General features: G+C 44.4%; 1 long non-coding RNA gene across 2 annotated transcripts in view; it reads left to right on the top strand.

Moving 5' to 3' along the window:
* Positions 1–231: 231 nt before the first annotated feature.
* LOC144457774 (uncharacterized) overlaps positions 232–6,000 on the top strand; it is a 32,842-nt gene continuing 27,073 nt past the window's right edge. The window contains exons 1-2 of one of the 2 annotated variants that reach the window (XR_013487266.1): positions 232–410; positions 3,063–3,130. This is a non-coding gene — a long non-coding RNA (uncharacterized LOC144457774). The remainder of the gene's footprint in view (positions 411–3,062; positions 3,131–6,000) is intronic. The other variant, XR_013487267.1, reaches the window with a different exon arrangement.

The following is a 6,000-nucleotide window of genomic DNA, read 5'->3' as shown; positions in this document are numbered from 1 at the left end:
AAACAATAGCTGTGTTCTTGTGCTGCTCCCCCCATCCTCCTGCTTCAGATTGAAAAGGGCTGTGTTGGGGTGGGGTGGTGGCAAGGGGGAGCAGGGTGGAGGTGACACTGATCTCCTCACCCATGCATCGGAAGGGAGGAGAAAGGGGTTTCAATAAGGCAGAGTGGTATGGGCTTTTATTTTTAAGGGGGGAGGTCTTCAGGCAGGGGCAGCACCCCCTTTTTTGCTGTCTGCCAAGGAGAGCTGCAAGAGAAAGAAAGAGAGGGGAGCGAAATTCCTGAATGGATAGACAGATGCTACGTCATCAGGGCTGCAGCCTCTACTCCACAAGAGGCTAGGAGCTGGGGGGGAGAGAAGCAGACCAGTCGTGGGGGCCTGAGAGAGAGACACCTCCTCTTCACAGGAACTGGGTAAGTGACCCTTGCCATACTGGAAAAATCCATCTCTCTCAGGAATTGGGACTGGTAGAGGAAGGGGAAATCCTCTGAAATTAATCAGCTCCCACTCCACCCCTCCCCACTTTTCCCAGAGGTTGATGGGGGCTGGGGTGTCAGACAGGAAAGGCTGGTCCATAATCTGAGGGGGGAACCCAAAAGAATTAGGTGAGATGGGCAGCCGATGAACCTATAAAATTTTGTCGCCTGGTTCCTGTTTCCCAGCACTGGGCTAGAGACAACCACCCTCCCCACCCGACTCAGAAAGCCTCTGTAACCCAGCCCTCCCCTCCAACCCCCAACAGTGGGCCGACAGCTTACTAAGTTTGTCAACCGGATTCAGGGGGGCTTTAGGGTCACGGTGCTACTGATCCTATTAATCTGCCCCTCCTTCTCTCTCCCTCCACCCCCCACCCGAGACAGACAGTGAACATCTTAATGTTCCCACTGGAGGAGGCAAAGAGGGGAGATTGTCAAGGAGCTAGGAGGAAGAACAGAGTCCGAATTTGGGCTCTTGTCTTCAATCCTCTCTCTCTCTCTCTCTCTCTCTCTCTCTCTCTCTCTCTCTCTCTCTCTCTCTCTCTCTCTCTCTCTCTCCTCCCTCCCTCCGTGTACCCCCACCATAGGGGATGTGAGACGTCTTGTATTTCAGGCTCCTCCGATGGAATGGGGAGGTGGGGTTTTACAAGAAAGGTAGAACCAAGCATTAGGGAAGAATCCTATAGTATTGGGTTTATCCTGTTTCCACCCCCCTTACCCAGAGCTGAGAGAAGCTCAGCGGCAGAGAGGGTGGGGGTGAGGAGCTAAGGCTGAGAATTGTAAAGAAATAGAGGCTGATAGGGCTTCTTCAAGGCCCGTCCAATAGTCTTTTCTTAGGGGTAGGGGATCTGGTCAAGAGACATGACCTCCCCCCAGCTGGGAGCAGAGAATCAAGCCTTTGTGGGGTGGGGGAATAAGGAGCTTAATAGGATTCTGCTGGTACCTCATAGAATGGGGTGGATAAGAGAGAGGCACTGGGTGCCAGATATCATATACGTCTATGTATGCTACATGGCTCCCCCATGTTTCTCAGTAGCAGGCTACCCAGGGTGTATTGGGGGTGCCTGTGCATGTGTGAGAAACTGATGACAATAGAGATGCACCCTCTCATCCCAGGACCTAAAAAAATGGGAGCTAAGGCAAACCTGATCTCCTTGCCCTTCCCTCACCCTCTCTCTGTTGCCCCAATCTTAATCCCATATTTGGTGTTTTAAAATTAAAAAATCATTTTGTTTTGGGGAAGAGTCAGGGCAGGAGGTGGAGTTGATGGAATCTGCTTTAGACACTGCATTGGGGTGGAGGAAGAGAGGTGACTGTCTCTCCAGCTCTCCCTGTTCCTATTTTCCAATATGTCAGCAGATGGGGATGGGGGGTGTTCCCCTTACTTCCTTTAGGGGGAAAAACCTCAATTTCAGACTGAGAAATACCTTTGTAAAATGAATAGATCAGCAAAAATGAGAGATAAGGTGCTGGATAATTCTGGGGAGTGGGAGTTTAGGGCACCCCTACCCACCTACCCCACATCCCTGGCCAAAGGTCCAAAGAAGAAGCAGGCTTGATGTTTATTTGAGTATAAGTTCCCAGTGCCCTTTCATTCCTTTCAAGTGCTCATGTAGGGCTAGGAATGTCTTCATCCCCTTGCTATATCCTTTTGCTTGCCCTCCACCTCCTGGCTCCAATCTTTCCCCCCACCTTCAATAAAATGGTCTCTCATTTGAAAAATCCCAGATATGGGATTGAGATTGGGGTGACAGAAAGAACAAAAATATTAATCTAGTCCTATTCTCCCTTGTTTTCTATTCTTTTTTTTTTCTTTCTGGAGGCTGAGTTGTCTTTGGAATCCATGTCCTAATCCTAAACCAGCTCTGCCCTGGAGATGGCAATGTAGGCAGCATGTCTATAAAGTAATGAGACTGGTTCTCTATCAACTACATATAGAAATCAGTCTTCTTACTTTATAGTTATACCTGGGGTATGTGTATGTGAAAGAAAAATATGCATCAATAGATATAGCTCTATTTTTATGGGCTATATATGTTTATAAAGAAAGACATAGATAAAAGATAGATTAGGTATATAGATAGGAAAAGGGAGAAGGGAGATGGACAGGCATGCAACCTTAATCCCAGACTTACCATCCTACCCTTTTTGGAATCTCTAGTCTAGGTGTGCTGGGGGTCAATGACTGCCTTTCTCTGATGGAGAAGCAGAGTCTTGTAGACCTAGAATCAATGCTATGGGGCCAAAATAATAGGTCCAAGGAAGTTCCTGATGGTTCTGTATAGGGAATGTTGGGAAGGATGTGAAAATAAACTATGATAAGGGGCTTGGGATCATGGTTTTGACTGGGTTGGGTTGGCTTATTGGTCTCCATAGGGTTTTTTCTATCAGGAGGCCCTCTTTGGTGTTCTCTAAGCATGGAATCTGAGAAAGAGAGCTGAGATTAGTAAAAAGATGGGGGTGGGGTGACTGTGGGACATCAGAGTGGGGAGAAAGGGAGTGGCTAGAGAAGTAGGGAGCCAGAAGGGCCATGAGAGTGAGAGCCTCTCCAGAGAGCCTGATTAACCTTTGTATTCTCCTCCTTGACAGGGGACCAACACCCAGATGAAGCAACCACATTTGTTTCTGGTACCATTGTAGGCGGCTCTCCAGCTGGGGTATTTATTGTCTTGTTGTGGGGTTTTAGAGTGGGGGAATGGAGGAAGTGAGGGGAGGATGACTGATTCAACATTTCCTATTTTTTTCTGCCTTTCACACTCTCCAACCCCACTTTCACCCCAACCCTTGTCTTTTCCATCTTCTGGCCTCTGTTCCTTTGCTAATTCAATTTTCAGTAGGACCTATACAGTAAATATATGGGGTGCAGAAGTAAAGGGCAGTTGGCAAATGAAGCCTAGCTTTCTAGGAAAGAGAAGAAAGATTGCTGTGGTGAATAAAGTCCTTAGATTTCTCCCAGTCCACCTCCCCTCCTGAAGGGATATCCTTAAGAATAGAGAGAGAAACTGAGAGAGAAAAAGAAGGGCCGGGTGGTGTGAACAGGAATCTGGAAATGCGGAGAGGCTTCCATACCTGAGTGAGTGTGTTTGTGAGGAAATGTGTATATCTGGGGTGGATTGTTATTGGTTAAATGTATGGTTGTCTGTATGTTACTTTATTGCTCTGTGTGGATAACTGCATTTGTCTGTCTTTGTATATTGCATGTACCTATAAGGGTATGTTTTTATGTGTCTAAGCATGTGTGCCTTTTTTCTCTGTGTCTATCTATGTGAGTGTGCTCCTGTCTACATGAGTGGGGTATGTATGTGGCTGTGTGTGAGGTTCTGAGTATATGCACCCCTCAAGGGGATGGTTTCACTGATTGCTGAGAGTATAGAGGGACTGATACCCAAACCAGCCATCCCTAAGGCAAGGAGATGAAGGTCTGGATGGGAGAGGCTGAAGGGGGATGCAATTATAAAGAGTGAGGGAGGTCCTCAGATCACCCTATAGCCACACACATTGTCCTTTGCCTTTTGCTTACACCTTTTTATGCTTTAGATTTGGGTGATTGTTGCAATATGGAATTGGGAGAAGGAAGGGAGGATGAGAATACTCAGTCCAAAAGGCTGGAGACCTAAATGCATGAGAAAGGGTCTATACAAGCAGAGGGGATTCTCAGGATAAGTCAGATTCCAAAATTCTGCAGCTGAGTAAAAATGTCCCTGGGGGAAGAAAGGTCAGCATTTATAGGAGTCAAGTTACCCATATTATGTCTCAGTTCTCTGTTCCACTCTGCCTATGTAGACAGTCTCAAAAAGCCTTCACTCTAGATTTTTGCAGCTAACAGCAATCCTAGATAGTTAATAATATCCCATAGATATTCTATGTACTACCTCTTAGCATAGCACATATTAATATATGTGATAATGGTTTATGTATAACACAGATAAACACAAATCTCTCTCTGGTGACAATTTTCTTCTAAATACAACTACATATGCTCAAATCAACCTAGTTAATTGAGGCAAAAAAATACATCTTTGTTTCAAGTACCCTAACATTTCAAGAGACAGTGGCTTGAAACGAAAGTGTGTATGTGTGTATATATGTGTGTTTTTTGTGGAGGGGAGTAGTATCCAATCTACCTCAATGACTTATGTTTATAGACCTGGATGAAAGCTGCACCCAGACAGCAATGTTATTCTTCAGGAACACAGACAATGGGTGGACATCAGGAATAGAGGTGAAAAGAGGGCATGTCAAAAAGAGTGTTCATTGTTGGGGAGGCCCAAGGATTGAGACTAGGAACCAGCATTAATTGTCTGCCCTGATCTATAATGTCCCACTTGAATGACCTATCCAACAATCTAATCCAAAGACCATTTTTTGGAAATATAGTTTGGTAGTGTGGGGTTTAAAGGTTCATGATCTTAAGTGCCAATATGTCAAATATTGTTTCATTAGATGAGGAGATCTGTGGAGAAGGAGAGAGCTCAGACACCACCCCAACCCGAAATCCATGCAAATTCCTAGATAATGTATTTATTCAGCAACACAGCAGCCTAGACACACAAAAATTGTATCTACACTACACAAATAGTATTTACACCACACAAAGTAAAGAGGAGATAGAACAAGGTACTGGAAAATTTGATTCAAGTACCATCCCTCCTCTCTCCTATACAACATAAAATACAAACCTCTATGACATATACACAGAAGCACACACAATGTACACAATTCAGAAACACAATACAAAAATATGGATTCACAATGTCACATTACAGATGCACAAAAACACACATATACTTGATATTTTAGGACTCAAGGTGATTTTTATTTGGTTATTTTTTTACACACAAATAATGGAATTTTAACCTGATAACAATAGCAAATGATCATTTGGTTGGCAGATCTTCCCGTTATTAAGGCTATGTAGGCATGACCTGTGACTCAGTAGCCACTAGTCTTTTTTCTAAAATGAAAGCACATTTCTGTCTCCTTCATCCTTGAGACAGTGAGTACCATCTGTCCACACAAGGCCAAGTGGCAAGTTTACTTATTCAGGAATGGAGAGTATGATAGGGGCGTGGAGTCAGTATAATATGCCAATTTTTGTGTTCCTTTTTTTTTTTTTGAGGCAGCCCTCAAAAAATGTACCCCAGGTGAAATAGACTTTCTCCACTAAGAGATCCAAAAGGGAAGCCCAGATTCTGTGAATCTTTCTGCCAAAAGTTTCCACCCATTCTAGTCTGAATTACCCTTGATTCTGAAGCCATTGTAAAGCAGGTATCTACTAAAAAGACTTCAAAAATGTCAGCTGGATTATTTGGAGGAAATCGAGGTATTTAGAAAAATCCAGATTGCAGGCAAAATATGCCCATTTAAAAATTGCAGAGATTGGACCTCACTCAGGTTTGCTTATGTCTGAACAGAGGCAACTGGAAGTTGAAATAATCCCTATCTGAACCTTCTACCCCATTGTCCCAACACCAACACCACCAGCAGCAAAGGTGGTGAAAGGATGAGGCAACAGAAAAATAACTAA

Source organism: Phascolarctos cinereus, unplaced genomic scaffold (genome assembly GCF_003287225.1).
Source record: "Phascolarctos cinereus isolate Bilbo 61053 unplaced genomic scaffold, phaCin_HiC Scaffold_5;HRSCAF=322, whole genome shotgun sequence".
Classification (NCBI taxonomy): Eukaryota; Metazoa; Chordata; class Mammalia; order Diprotodontia; family Phascolarctidae; genus Phascolarctos; species Phascolarctos cinereus.
Note: the sequence above shows the minus strand (reverse complement) of the source record. Positions and strands in the feature narration are given on the sequence as shown.